Genomic DNA, 16,607 nt, shown 5'->3' on the forward strand with positions numbered 1-16,607 from the left:
GGAAACACATATTTGTTTGTTCAGTCTCTGCATAGTGGGCTAACCTTATGCCTCCAGATCTCACACAGTTGGAGATGCTCATCTCGGTGGATATGACCTAAGCTGCTGCATGCCCCTCTCAGTTTTGCTGCATGAAATCAGAATTAAGCTGGTGTCTGCTTTTAAACACAAGAACACAAATTGCATTCAAAACAATGGTTGAAGTCACGGGCCCTACCGGAAGTCTTATTGAACCCACACACTTATATTCAGTAATGGCCCTGGAAAAGGATGAACCATCATCAATATTCTGAGGTCATCATTATCCTTTTCATGTTTAGTCCATGATTTATCATTAAGCAATATCAATAGCTGGCCATTTCATATATAGAACTTGAAGGAGTGCAAGGTTCAACACTCCTCGGGAAGCCAAAAGACTCAAGTTCAAACCCCAGGTCAACTGCTGACTTAGCATATGATGCTGAGAAAAATTACTTAACCTCCTTGAGCTTCCATTTCTTCAAGCATAAAAAGAAAAATTTGAACTAAATAAGGTTTTCTTTATCTCTAAAGTACTGTGATTCTGTTGACATGAAGATAATTGTAGTGTTCTTGACAGTATACTGGACTTGGAGTCAGCAAACATGGCTTCAGTTCTCAACTGTGTGACCAAATCATTTGAGCCTCAGTTTTCCTTATCTGATAAATGGAAGCAACAAAGTATGGATATCTCACCTGTATACTGTAAACTCCATGAGAGTACCTTATCTAATCTTTCTATCTCCACCAGGGCCTAGCACAATTCTCTATGTATGAGGTACAAAAGATAAATAAATTTAAAAATACTGAGCTTATAAATTCCCCTTCCTCTACTATCCATTCCATATATAACTACATCCTCTCAAGTATTATTTGGGTATCATATGACAACTAGGTGGCATAATAGCGTGCCAAACCTATAGTCAGGAAGACTTCCTGAGTCCAAATCCTACCTCAGGCACTTAACTAGCTGTGTGGCCCTAGTCAAGTCATTTAACTCTGTTTACCTCAGCTTCCTCATCTGTAAGGAGAAGAAAATGGCAAGCCACTCCAGTATCTTTGCCAAGAAAAACCCAAATGGGGTGCAAAGAGTAAGACACCACTGAAAAATGACTAAAAAACAAAATTATTTTTTAAACTTCCATGCAGGAGTTTAAAATTTAGCTGCTGATGTCTACAGTTTATTTAGTGCTTGAAAAAGGAAGAAAAGATGGGAAGGAATTTGAGGGAGAGGAGGGGTCATTTGCTTGGTTTCCAAACTACCTAATCCACTCTTTCCCAAGCCATAGCCCAGAAATATGGAAGGGCAGGTGGATAATAAAGAATGTATCATTAGTATGCAGGCACATGAGTTAATGCTAAGGACCATGGCTTCAGCTTAGATATTACTGTCTCTTCCACACCCATCCACCTGATTCTTCCTTCTGCCATGGAGCTTAAGCCAATAACTGAAGCTTCTGGCTGAACTTTTTGTTTGAAAAGCTGGTATATTGCAAAATCAAGGCATCTCTCCAAATTTCATGTCTGGGTACAGAGATCACCCTTGGCCTGGGTGCCTTATGACTCATGAAAGGCTGGTGAAAGTATCATCTTAAATGGCAGACCTCTGGCCACCATAAGAACTCTTCCGTTTTGTCAGAAGGAACCTGGAAAAGTCATATAGGAAGGTGACATCCAAAGCCAATTCCTAGATCTCTTGACAATAGGGCCTAGAAGACAGAATCAGACTCAGGATGATTCCCTTTTACCTCCTTGTCACCAACAACATTCCATCCCCAAATTGGAATCGACTTGACTCTGTAATATTGTTCCACTGAGATAGTGGCTGGGATCAGCACAATAGCACTGTTATATATGTTATGGGCTTCATAAAAACAGTCACAGAGGCTATAAAACAGTAGGTGATTGGGACCGCAGCTACATCCTTATCATGACTTAGCATGACGTGCCTGGGTAAAGAACAAATTATAGGTAATTCTTTCCACCTCCATCATTGAGCAATGAGACACAGAGAATACAGTGACTATAAAGAGAGGCCAAGCACTACTACAAGACAGGGGATGAGGTCTGGGGAAGGGTATGGTGCTTGGTTTCCTGGGGAAATGTTAATCATTCAGTCTTACGCTGAACCCTGTGGGGGAGACACACACGTGTGTGCGTACATGTGGGGGAGACACACACACGTGTGTGTGTAGAGATGTGTGTGTGTGTATGTGCATGCACAGGTGTGTCTATGTACATACACAGATGTATGTTGGCCAGTAATTTCAGTTGTATCTGACTCTTTGTGACCCAATTTGGGGATTTCTTGACAAAGATACTGGAGTGGTTGGCCATTTCCTTCTCTAGCTCATTTTACAAATGAGGAAACTGAGGCAAACAGGGTTAAGTGACTTATCCAGGGTCACACAGCTAGTAAGTGCCTGAGGTTGGATTTAAACTCATGAAGATGAGTCTTCCTGACTTCAGACATGGCATTCTATCCTCTGTGCCACCTAGCTGTCCCACATAGAAGTGGGCAGATAGATGTATATACCCACATATATGCATAAATATGTGTGTATGTGAATATATACATATGTGTTTTGCATGTATATACACATATTTGCATGTGTATATATGTGTTTGTGTGTATACATGTGTTTGTGTGTGTAGCTCTGCAAGTGAGAGCTAGCCTTGGAACCAGAGGGACCTGGGGTCGATTCCTGCCCCTGACATTCTAGTTATATGACTCTAGACTTAATTCTCAGTGCTCTGGGCAACCCTTTAAGATAGTTTTTAACCTTTTTTGTATCATGGACCTCTTCTGCAGTTTGATGAAGTCTATGAGCCCCTTCTCAGAATAAAGTTTTCAAATGTATAAAATAAAATACATGGAATTACGAAGAGAATGAATTCTATTGTGCCAGGTGGTGCGGTGGACAGAGCACTAGGCTTGGAATGAGGAAGACTCTTCTTCCTGAGTTCAAATCTGGCTTCAGACCTTCACTAGCTGTGTGACCCTGGTCAAGGCACTTAACCCTGTTTGCCTCAGTTTCCTTATCTGTAAAAAGAGCTGAAGATGGAAAAGGCAAATCACTCCTATATGTATGCCAAACAAATCCCAGAGAGGATCTCAAAGCACCAAATACAACTGAAATGACTAAATAATAACACGGAGTTAACAAAATATTTTTTAAAAAAATACAAATTCACAGAACCTGGATTAATAAACCCTGCTCTCAGTCTCTAAGTTTCAGAGAAGGTGCCATTTGCATTAGTAAAGATCCAGTGCCAGTCCCTAGATCTAATTCTATAAATTACAGGAGTTACAGAAAGCAAAGCCAAGTCCCAGGACAGGTCTAGGGTTTCATTCATTTATTCAAAAAGTATTTATCAAGCACCCACTCAGTCCTAGACACTGCTAGGTGCTTTGATACCACTGTCTTCCTTCGCATAAAGAGGCACTTCTCTTAGATCCTACTATTGCATTTAAGTTAAGGTCTCCAACCCATAAATGAAGAGGGTGAGAGTCTTTTCATCAAGGGGTCAGAGCCTTTAAAAAGTCTGATCTACCATTGACGTGTATACTCATCCAACAGCATACCCCACCAAACCCATCTCCACCTTCTCTTCCTATGATCTTCTTGTCTAGGGCCTCAAATACACCTTCAGAAGAGAGGCTCTTCCTCTATCTGGGACTCCTCCTGAATGCCTTGGGTACCAGTGCAGTTCTCAAGCTGCTCATCTGTTGTGCCTGGTTCTCCCTGCATGACTGGGATATATCTCCTTTTTTAAATTACACATCTCTTCAATGCAACCTTTTACATGTAAAAAACAGTCTGACATCAGAAAGTAAATTGAGTTAGGAGTTATTGAGAATTTATTATTTCCCATTCCCAGCAGGAAGTCATAATAGGAGGTGAAAGGGGAACAATGGTTAGAGAACATATTTTCTCCTTGAGGTATTAATACATCTCATTGGGAAAAGATGTGCTCGACCAGGCATGCAGGATGAGCCATTCTTTTGAGACTCTGAAAAGGTGTTGATTTGTTTGTCTTGACTATACTTGTTCTAGGCCAGACTTCTGTTTGGGGTATATGGGGAAAGGAGAAAATTTGTAGTGATAGAGATGTTTAAAAAAGAGGAGAGCATCAGTATGACATTTTTAAAATGCACAAAGGAAAAAGTGTTTAGAAGGAAGCACAAGCAAATAGAGTAATTATATTACCAGAATTTTAAATTCAGTATACCTTTAAAAAACAGCTATAGAGAATGGAAGTTCATATTTTTATACGTAGTCCTTTCTATACAAACCTTTTTTTGTTCTTTTCACGTTGAAATATTTCTTACTGGCTATGATGATCATGAAAAGGAAACTTAAAATTATAAAAATGTGGCCACTTTTTTTTCCAAAATGTGCTTTCCCATCTAAAAGTTAAAACTGGAAAATAAAAGAATGTGTTGGTATGTGGGGAAGGGGAAGTACCCTCATGGGCAGGGGTGGGGTGGGAAAAAAGGAGCAAAGCCATTCTTGGGCAAATGATGCCAAGTTTGAATTGGCTCCCAGGATAAGGACAGATTTCTGGAGCTGGGTCCTCAATTTTGGCTAAAGGAAAATGAGATCCATAAAAATCAGTGCACATGTCATTGTTCTATTGATGTATTAAAATACTTCCAAGTATATTGAAATCTTAATTTTTTACATGGATTATGCTCTCATAAAAGTGACAGTGTGCTAAAAACCCAACAGAGTTTAATGGAAGTCAAAGAGGAAAGGTGCTGGAAATGCATAGCACCTGTGTATCTATCATTCGAGGTAGTCGGGTGGCATAGTGGGTAAAGTGCTGGATCTGGATTTGGGAATTCTAATCCTGCCTCAGGCATTGCCTAGCTGTGCAACACCAGGATAATCACATGACCTCTCACTCTTGGCTTCCTCAACTGGAAAATGGAGATATTAATAGCACATACCTCACAGGATCATTGTAAGCATCAGTGAGACAAACGTAGGTAAAGCCCTTTATAAAACATATAGTGCTTTGTAAATGCTAGCTTTTGGTAGTTTCTTATTTCACTGTACTCAGGTATCTGTTTACATTTATAGGTTTATTTGCCTATATTCTCTGTGCTTAAGAAATTTAAGGTAATTAAAAGGGGAAATGGTGTGCCCAGTATGTTCTACAATGTATTAAAGTAAAACTAAATAAGAAAGACTCCAGCACAAATTTACAGCTTACATACCAGCAAAATATTTCTCATCTCAAGGTTGTAAAGTCTGGCATTTCAGTCATCTGCCTGATGAACATATTGACAAACTATCTTCTTCAGCACCCTGGAGAGCCTTTAGCTGGAAAGGTAAGAGATTTATTATCAAATTAAAATCAATTTTGAAATAAATACATGCCTAAAAGTCACAATTATAATGGCATCTCCAGTTCATTGTTCATGCCAGTGTATGGCCTCTATACTGCCAATAATTATTCACCAGTAGCCAGTCACAATACTCTTCCCCTGCCCAAAAAGCAGAAATTTACAAGAAATTTTTCTATAAGTTTTTGCTGTCACTGTCACCCATCTAAACATCATGAAGGTTTGAATTTGAATTGTCTTTTTGCAGACCCTTTTGTCTTGGAAGGTGCTTTTCCACCCAAATGGTCTGTGGACCTGAAATAGTATTACAAGAAAGGAAAAACAGAATGCAAAGGGGATGAAGAAGGGTATATTGGCTAAATGCACCCTTGAACTGACACCTTTAATGGAGCCAGTGTCCTTTCACTGATAGCAAATCATCAATGCAACTGATGGAGCATGACCTGGTACTGGGTGGTCACAAATCCATGTGTGAATTTCTAGCTCTAAGTCAGAACTATTGGTGAAAGAATTTAAACCAAGAACCTTATAATGTGAGGGACATGAGAACATTATATTGTTTTCCTAGAAAACACTGTGAAACAATTATGCACAAAGAGATATGGGTGAGGGGACAAATTAAAAAGTCCTCCAAAGGAATTTTAAATCATTTAAAATTTTTGAGAGCAGATAAGATGAGGACATTTCCCCTGTCAAAGCTTCTATACAGCAGGTGAGTTGTTCCTATTCCCATAAGAAAAAAAAACATGTCTTGGTTGTTTTGTGTTTGCTCTTGGAAAAGGGTAATGGATAGAGGGATCTGCACTTTACAAATTAGGGTCCAAAATGAATTGTCCAAGAACTGGAAAGTCTTTTAAAATGTAATTTTTGCAGTTAAATTCCATCCAACCCCTCAAAGACTCTAAATGGAATCTCCAAAGAGTAAGAATCCTCAGAGGCCATCTGACCTGACTTATACCTGTGTATTTTGTCTATAATGGCTCAAGCAGCCTCCACTTGAAAATCAACGATCAGAAACCCATTTGGTATCCCATTCCACTTTTGGACCGATCTTCCTATTGAGATTTTTCCTGCATTAATCTAAATATTGCCGCTCTCTAACTTTCACCTGTTACTACTAGCTATGCCCTCTGCGGCCAAGAAAAACACATCTAATCCTTCTTTGATATGATAGCCCTTGAAATATTTGAAGACAGTTATCATGCCTTACTGGAGTATTCTTTTCTCTAAATGTTAACCTTGCTAGTTCCTTTCATTGACCTTCATATGAAATCATGTAAAAGTCCCTTCCCATCTAGGTCAGTCTCCTCTGGCTGCTCTCCACTTTCCCTTTACTAAAATTCCCAGAACTGTTTTCAATACTTTAGATATTGACCACAAAGGGACCATCACCCTCACACTCTAGACACTGCTTCTCAAGATAGCCTAAGGTCCCATGAGCTGTTGGAGCAGTATTTTTAAACTCCCAAGCTTGACTAAATTTGTAGTCCACTCAACCCCCCAATCTTTTTCCAATTCTATCCCACAAGCACTGAAGTGGTGATATTGTGCAAGGCACTATGCCTGGTGCTGAAAATGCAAAGAAAACAAAAATAATTCCTGCCCTCAAGGAGCTTACAAACTAAGAGATGAAATGCTGTAGGAGTAGTACATGTAACAATCTGAGAAGAAAGAGAGAACACTAGTGAATGAGAGGATTTCTCATGTGAATCTTTCTAGCTTCTCCTTCTGCTATTTTGAATATACTTTTTTTCCATTTACATTTTCACAATATGGATAGAGGAGTAAATATTGGTTGAGGGAAATATTAATATTTTTGTGTTTTCAAATTATCTATCATCTACTAACTTTAATGTGATTCACACATATTGTAGCAACTAGAAATTTTTATCAACTAATGGATTTGGGACTTATATTCAGTTCAGTCAGTCAATAAACTTTTATTAAGTGCTTATTATGTGCCAAGCATTGTGCTAAGTGTTGGGGATATAAAAGAAGCAAAAGACAGTCCCCGCCCTCTAGATAATCAATATAACGAGGGAGACAACAAGCAAATAATAAGTGCAAGCTGTTTACAAGATATGTTAGTTGGTTGTTGTCCTTTCTCAAAGAGAACTAAAATGGCATTACTATGTTAGAGTCAAGTTGCAGTGTGTCCAGCTCTACATAGGTGAGAAACAAATAGTCCATTTGGGGTGGAGTCTCTAAATTTGTACATCATGGGTTTCTTTTGAGCCACTTCAATTGTGTTTTGCTCATAGATCATAGCACCTTCTCTGATGAGGGCGTATCATGCTGGGCAGTCCTATGCCAATGTCTCCCATGTCATGCAATCAATTCTAAAGTTCTTAAGAGAGACTTTTAGAGTGTCCTTGTATCACTTTTTCTGACCACTATGCAAGTGCTTGCCTTGCGTGAGTTCTCCATAAAATAGTCTTTTAGGCTACCTTATGTTTGGCATTCAAACAATGTGGCCAGCCCATCAGAGTTGTGCTCTCTACAGTAGAGTTTGAACGCTTGGCAGTTTAGTTTGAGAAAGGACCTCAGTGTCTGGTACCTCATCCTACCAGTGGTTTTCAGAGTCTTCCTAGGGTAATTCAAATGGAAGTGATTCAGTTTCCTGGCATGGTGCTGGTAGACTGTCCAGGTTTTACAGGCATACAACGATGAGGTCAGCACAATGGGTCTGTAGACCTTCATTTTGGTAGATACCTCTTCTCTCCCACACTTTCCTGCTGAGCCTCCCAAACACTGAGCTAGTTCTGGCAATTGGTACATCAACCTCATTAACAATGTGTACATCCCTGGAAAGTATACTGTCAAGGTAAATGGACTTATCCTCAGTATTCAAAACTTTCCCATTTGCTGTAACTCATGGTTCCATGTGTGGATGGTGTGGTGCTGGCTGATGGAGCACCTGTGTTTTCTTGGTGTTAATTGTTAGGCCAAAATTAGCACAAGCAGCAGAGAATCGATCCATACTTTGTTGTGTCTCAGCTTCAGAGGCTACATTGTCATCTGCACAATCAACCGCAAACAAAAAATCATGCACTAACACTCCCTCCACTTTAGTCTTGGCTTGTGGCCTTTTCAAGTTGAGTAATTTACCTTTAGTTCGGTAGCTAACCCAGATTCTGAGGGAAGGCATTAGAACTAAAAGGGGTTGGGAAAGGCTTCCTGCAGAAGATGGGATTTTAGTTGGGACTTGAATGAAGCCAAGGAAACCAGGAGGTAGAGAGGAGGAAGGAGAACATTCCAGACACAGGCAACTATCAGAGAAAATTATCAGAGCCAAGAGTTGGGGTGTCTTATTCAGAGAACAGCAAGGAAAATGGGGCCACTGGATCATAGAGTGTGAAGTAGAGAGTAAGGTGTAGGAAGACTTGGAAAGGTAATGGGGCTGGATTATAAAAGGTCTTGAATGTCAATCAATGGGGTTTGTATTTAATCCTGGAGATGACAAGGAGCTATTGGAGTTTATTAAGTAGGGTGAGGGCAGGGGGTGGGGAGGAATTGGGCTGGGGAGAGACTGGAGGTCACAGTGTGGATAGAATAAGGTTTGGTAAGGGACGTCAAAAGGAGAGGAAGAAAGACAATATATTATGATCAGATAAGGAGATTTCAAAATTATTGAACATAGAGCTGGTACATTTACAAGTAGTGGCAAGATTAAGGATATGACCATCCAGGGTGAAGGAGTAGGTCTTGGGAAGTGAGTAGGTTGAGGAACTGAGTGTTTAGGTGTTTGAGGAGGAGTCAGTATGTATACTGAAGTCTCCTAGTATGAGGGCAGGAGTTGGGGAGGAGAGGAAATTTGTGAGCCAGGTACTCAACTCAGACAACTTGGTAAGACATGTAACACACTTCACACTGTCCTTCATTCCATGGATGAGCAAAAGGCCCTTCCTATCAGACTGAACAATCCAGTAGTTCCCACCACATGAAACTCAGAGGACTTTCTTCTTTTTTCTTTCCTTCTCTCTTCAGTGCATGTTCCACATAGGGCAGAGGGCCCTATATGTTTCAAAGGTAGCCTCCAGTTCACATAAATCCTGAAAGTCCCAAAGCCCCAAAGGGCTACTTGAAGGGAATCTATTCATTCAAAATTCATTCATTAAATATTTAATAATGATTTAATAATATGTGTTAGACAGTGAGGCTTCAAAATCAAAATCAGTCCCTATCCTCAAGAAACTTATATTCTACTGGGGAGAAACAATATATAACAAATAAGTTGATGTATGATATTCAAAAGAAATATTTTTAATATCAATGGGTAGGGGAAGGTGTTAACAGTTTGGAGAGGATATAAGAAAAAGCCTCATGTGGGAGACAGGCTCTAAGCTAAGCCTTGAAGGAAGCAAGGAATTATAACAGGCAGAGGAGAAGATGGAGTACATTCCAGATATAGAAGACAAGAGAACTGAGTTAAGCCACTGACTCTGCTGTTAAATACCTACACAACCTTGAACAAGTTATGTAATCCTATGAGTAGCAGGAATAGGAAGGAGAGCAGATTACTCATTGAAGAATTAAAAGCTAATGGTTCTAAAAATTATTTCTATTAAGACCGTACAGCTGAAAAACCTTGAAATAGTATGATATCTTTTTTTCTGGAAATAGCCAGATGAAAACTTGAAACTTCTCATCTTTTGTTCTGTAAAATTCTCTTATACAAAGTAAATGGCTAAAGCAGTTTTAACTATAATAATAAGCTACTTGGTTCTGTCTACCCCTCAATGTTTCTAAGAACATAGAGCTTGGAACTTGCTCTGCAGACTGCTTACAAATAAATTAGAATAATTTTGATAGATCTGATGACAAATTCAGCACACAGTTTGTTTCTCTGATGCTTCTATAAACCTCACTTTCCTCATTTGTAAACTGAGGGAGTTGGATTAGATCAGAGGGGTGTGTGTGAGAGAAACAGACAGACAGACAGACAGAGAGACAGAGAGAGAGACAGACAGAGACAGAGAAAGACAGAGACAGAGGGAGAGAAAGACAGAGACAGAGAGAGAAACAGAGAAAGGGAGGGGGAGAGAAAGAGGGGGAGACAAAGATGGGAAGAGAAAGACAGAGACAGAAAGAGAGAAATGGACACTCTGGCAGTCTGAAAAAGCCTAGGAAATCCTTCTCAGAAACATGGTTTGAAATATATAAAACAAAGTATAGGATATTACAAAGGAAACCATTATACTGAAATACAGTTATCAAAATATGTGTGTGTGTTTTTAAGATCATGGGCCCCAGATTAAGAACTCTTGAGCTCAATAATCTCCAAGGTCCTTTCTAGCTCTACAGAAGATGTGTAAAATCAGTACAAGAGATTAGAAGAAAAAGCAATCACATAGCAAATGATAATTAGAAATAAACTTTGACCATTATGAATCAAATACCCTAATTGGGATTATAATTTTCGGACCTAATTATAAGGTGCTCCATGAATTTATGAAACATAATAACCATTTCCTTAGTATGAAATTAGCCTAATTAAGTAATTTTCCTATAATATTGCCTGAATAGGATATAAACAAAATTGGACAGATTCCAAGGTGACTGAATAGCGGGAAAGCTGTTCTGTATGGTGGAGAGGCCACAGGTGGGCACAGCTGCCACAATCCAATCCCTGGTACTTGTAATTCTGTACATCCACTTTCCAAGTCTTGCCATTCAACCATGGCCTCCCAGTCCTATATCCCAAGCACATATCTATTTTTAAGCTACAATCTTCATTATATGGATTGCTCTGGATGAAACGAATTCTCCTTCTCTTCTCTGTAATTTGTGATGTCATAATTTGGTAGGGGGATTAGGCTTTAGAGCTTCAAAAACCTTCTGAGCTTTAGTACCTCCAAAGAGGGTCTGCTCAAGAAATGCCAGGGTGAAGCTAAAGGCCACATTAGCCTAGAATGTTCTCTCCAGCTCCTAATGCACCTTTATATAGAACCATTCATTGTTCTCTAGTTTCCACACATCTCAAAGATAAGACCATGGATTGAAAAGATTAGACCACTCTTTCACAGCCTATGCATCTACAATTCTATTCAGTGAGAGTTGATATTTCAAAGTAAGTTTCTTTTGCTTTGTCCTAGGAGGCAAAACAAGAACCAAGAGGTAAAAGTTCATCTGTAAAATGAAATTAACATTGTGGATATTCATTTGGAATTATTTAAAAAATGCAAGTACTCTGTGCATACCTTTTGACCTAGGAACCCCAATAGTGTATATCCCAGAGAAGTAAAAAACAAGAGTCCATATAAACCAAAGAATTCCATAATAACAAAATATTCATAAGAATATTTTCTGTTATATCAAAAGACTAGAAACAAAATGGTTATTCATCTCCAGAGGAATGGCTAAGCAAAGTATGGCATCTGCTCTAGTGGAACATTATCATGCAGCAAGAAATGACAGACAGAAAGAATTCAGAAAATATAGGAAGATTTGTATGAGGCAATACTATGCAAAGTTAGCTCACAGATCCGATGAAATAAAAAAGTATTTCATTTGTCCTAGAACTTTTCCTAGATGTTCCTACCATTGTAGATTCCGATTTGCAACATCATATTCAAAAATATAAACATTTGAATCATACACATCATCTTTCCATGTAGGAATGTAAACAAAACAGTTCAACTTTAGTAAGTCCCTTGCAATTTCTGTTTCTTGATTACCTTTTCATGCTTCTCTTGATTCTTGTGTTTGAAAGTAAAATTTTCTATTCAGTTCTGGTCGTTTCACTGAGAAAGCTTGAAAGTCCTCTATTTTATTGAAAATCCATATTTTGCCTTGGAGCATGATACTCAGTTTTGCTGGGTAGGTGATTCTAGGTTTTAATCCTAGCTCCATTGACCTCCGGAATATCGCATTCCAAGCCCTTCGATCTCTTAATGTAGAAGCTGCCAGATCTTGGGTTATTCTGATTGGGTTTCTACAATACTCAAATTGTTTCTTTCTGGCTGGTTGCAGTATTTTCTCCTTGATCTGGGAGCTCTGGAATTTGGCGACAATGTTCCTAGGAGATTTCTTTTTGGGATCTATTTGAGGAGGCGATCGACGGATTCTTTCAATTTCTATTTTGCCCTGGGGCTCTAGAATATCAGGGCAGTTCTCCTTGATAATTTCTTGAAAGATGATATCTAGGCTCTTTTTTTGATCATGGCTTTCAGGTAGTCCAATAATTTTTAAATTATCTCTCCTGGATCTATTTTCCAGGTCAGTGGTTTTTCCACGGAGATAAAAAAAATAAAATAAAATAATGAAACTCCCTATGTTTTTAACCAGTGTCAAATAGCTGTGATGATTACTGCTTTTTAGTATAGTTTTAGTACCACTAAACCTTCTGACTTCCTACTTATTTTCATTATTTCCCTTGAAATTTTTGACTTTTTACTCCTCCAATAAATGTATTATTGCTTTTTCTGGATCTATAAAGAATCCTTGGTTAGTTTGTTTGGTATGACACTGAATAAGTAAAATAATTTAGGTAGCAGTCATTCTATTGCATTGGCTTAGTGTACTCCTTAGCAATTAGTATTTCTCCATTTAAGAAAGCATTATAGATATATTGATAAAATTTCTCTGTGTATCTTGATTACATAGATTCTTAAGTATTTTAAACATTCTCTAGTTACTTTAAATGGAATATATCTTTCTACCTTTTCCTGAAGAATTCATTGGTTACATATAGAGAAACATTGATAACTTATGTGGATTTATTATATCAATTTGATTGACTGATTTCACATCTTGAAATATTGCTAAAGTTATAATTTATTTCCATTACTTTGTTAATTGGCTCTCTAAGGGTCCCTTACATGTAAACCATATATTATCTGCAAAAAGTTATAATTGTTTCTTCTTCGCCTATGCTTATTCCATCAACTTATTTTCCTTATCTTTTTGTAATAGCTAGCATTTCTACTATGATATTAAATAATAGTGGAGACAATGGACATCCTTATTTTACTGCTGATCTGTAGGGCATGAACTTGTTTATTCTCATAACATATAATACTGGCTTTTTACTGTACATAGATAGAACTATGTTAAGAAAAGGTATATTTATTCCTATTTTCTAATGTTTGTAAACAGAAATAAGTATTGCATTTGTGTCAAAGTTTTTTCTACATCTATTGACATAATCGCATATTTTGTTATATTTGTTATTAATATGGTTAATTATGTTTACCATAAAGTACACAATATAGAAGCAAAAAAAATATAAACATTTATTAATCAATCCTAAAGTTTTATTGAGCTCTTATAGGCCAGGTACTTTGCTAATCCCCATTGTGTTAGAAGATGGGAGTACCCCAAAATAATAATAATGATGATGATGATAACACCTGCTCTTTTAACACAAGGCAGGTTGAAATGGGGGCAAGGGGAAGATACAGCCAAAGCAAGATGCGACCATTTGAGTAGGGAGAGCATAGTCACTCATCTGGGGCAACTTTCATTACCTATAATTCAGGGCACTGAAAGTGACAGTTACATAGCTCAAGGAATATGATCAGTATGCATATCATCTTTCACACCTGAGATAAATTTTCTGGAGTCTGTCTTTACTATATGTTGAATGTGTAGTGCATGCAGACACAGTCTGAGTAATCAAAACCAAGTGACTAATTACATCAAAGGAAAGGGGCTACATCCACATTCTGAGATCCCCACTATAAAGGCGAATGATATACATGGTTAAGTAAAGCAATCACAGAGTAACGGAAAGTGATCACACTCACACCCACTTTCACTAAAGGTCCTACAACTATGGGATTTTTTTTCCACTAAAACTTGGGGATCCTGCTTCTCTATGACCAACTCTTTATGCTTCCTCTGTCTTTAGACCGTTTTATTTCACTGGTGGCTAGATGAAACATTGGCCTTGGATGCAGGAAGTCCTGAGTTCATACCCAGTCTCAGACACTGACTAGCTTTATGACCCTGGCCAAGTCACTTAACCAGTTTGTGTTTGAGTTTCCTCTTCTGTAAAATAGAGATAATAATAGCACCCACCTCCCAGGGCTGTTGTGAGAATCCAATGAAAACATGTGTAAAGCCCTTCACAAACTTTAAAGTGCCATACAAATCCTAGTTATTATAATTTCGGTATGATTTTGTCCATTGGTAAGCCAGAACTATATTCATGTAAAGACAATGCCTCCTCTTCTCAATGGTTTATGTCCTGGCAAGATTGGTCCCAGGTATAATTCCAAAACACACTAAATTTATCTACACTATTTGCCGTGGACTTCCTTACTCCCCTATAAACTTTGAAAATAGCTGTCCTTCCCTCCCTCCCTTCTTTCCTCTTCCTCTTCCTCTCTCTCTCTCTCTCTCTCTCTCTCTCTCTCTCTCTCTCTCTCTCTCTCTCTCTCTCTCTCCCCCTCTCCCTCTCTCTTCCTCCTCCTCCTCTCTCTGTGTCTCTCCCTCCCTCCTCCCTCCTTCTCCTCTCTCTCTCTTATTCCCCCCTTCTCTCTCTCTCATTGTCAAAAACCACTCACTGCTGCACTCTAACAAATTATTTTCTGCCCAGAATTTTCCATTTCTTCATCATTGTCATCACAATACTCATATAGTCCTCACTACATGACAGGCACCGTGATAAGTACTTTACAACCTTTTTCTCATCTGATTCTCACAATAACTCAGGGATGAAAGTACTATTATTATCCTCATTTTACAAATGAGGAAACTGAAACAAACAAGAATTAAGTGACTCGTCCAGGACCACACATCTAGTGTGAGGCCAGATTTGAACAGGTCTTCCTCACTTCAGGCTTTGTAATCTATGCCAACAAAATTTACATCCCCTGTGTGCCATACCTCATGTACCCTTGCTTGGGTGAACTACAGTAATTCACACTTAACAGCTTTCTTCCCAGGTGAGAGAGCTATATCTTAACTGTGGCCCTTTGGAAACAATTCCTTAACCCAAAGAAGTAACTAACGGTGGAGGTGATTTCCAGATTCAGGGCAGGAAACCTGCCAAATCACTTTCCAGAATGGCTAGAGCTGACCTCTTTTTTCTTTTTCTTTTTTAATAATCCTTCTCTTGTGAAGTCAGATTTTTTTTGTTTGTTTGGAGCAATAAATCAATTAAAATACTTAAAAAGTTGTCTTTACGCTGCAAAACAATTATTCCCCAAGTGGTTTGAGCAGATGAAAAGAGGGATATCAGATTCATACAAATGGATTGTTGACATTTCCTTTCTGGGATTCAAATGAAATGACTTTTATTAAGTGCCTATATGGGTCAGGTGTGTTGGTAAGCAAAATGGGCTCTTAGCACTTAGTTCAACCAAGTACCCTTGAAGAGTTTGGCTTTTGTTTCCTTTGAGTAATTCAGTGTATTTCATTGAGCCTTACTAGGTGCTAAGCCCCAGGCCCAAACCCCTATTAGGTGTAAAACCTATGTGGGTGTGGATTGGTAACTAAGGTGGGGCTCAAGGTGGGGCTAACTAAGGGGAGGGCCTAGTTTACACATGAGTTTGAGTGACATGTTTGGGACATCAGAAGCTTTTAGACCACGTGGGTTCAAGTCGCCTCTTTGTGATGATTCTAGGTCATGTGGGTGAGTCGCATGTGTGACTCACCCTTGACCCTGAAAAAAGATATGAAACCAGGGGTTGCTTTCTCTCCTTTGGAGCTCTTACCTACAGCAGTGGTGGTAAGAGAGACTCTGGGCCCGCCCTCGTTATGAGCTCCCGGGCTGACCCTAGATGTTGGTAACTATGAATCTGTATTTGGTCTGTCTGTCGATGTTTGTAATTTGTTTAGGGCTCTCACTCGCAGTGGTGCTGATGCGGAGACTCCAGGCAGCTGTAGCTAAGAGCCCTCCAGCTTGTAACCCGGATGCTGAGACTTTGTTAAACTCTGGTAACTATGTATTGGGATTTGAATCAGACAAGGTCTGTCTGTCTATGTTTGTACTTTGTATTTTGCTTGGAAGTTCAGGGTGCTGGTTTTTTCCCCTGAACTAAGTGAATGATATTTGTATACTGAATTAAAGTAAGCTTGTCAACCCCTTAACGTTGCTTTCCTTACTAAATCAGATCGAAAGAACCTTTGCTTTTGCAGTGTGCTGGTGGCATTCTTGTTGTTGGGCTTGTGTTGGTCTTTCACCCCTACAACAGCTGCTAGCTAGATTGTTGAAACACCAGGCTAAATTCTAACTATGCTAACATTTTGAATTCAACAAGCAATTGTTAAAGCCCATACTTGGTTCAAG

This window comes from Trichosurus vulpecula, chromosome 5 (genome assembly GCF_011100635.1).
Source record: "Trichosurus vulpecula isolate mTriVul1 chromosome 5, mTriVul1.pri, whole genome shotgun sequence".
In the NCBI taxonomy this organism is placed as follows: domain Eukaryota; kingdom Metazoa; phylum Chordata; class Mammalia; order Diprotodontia; family Phalangeridae; genus Trichosurus; species Trichosurus vulpecula.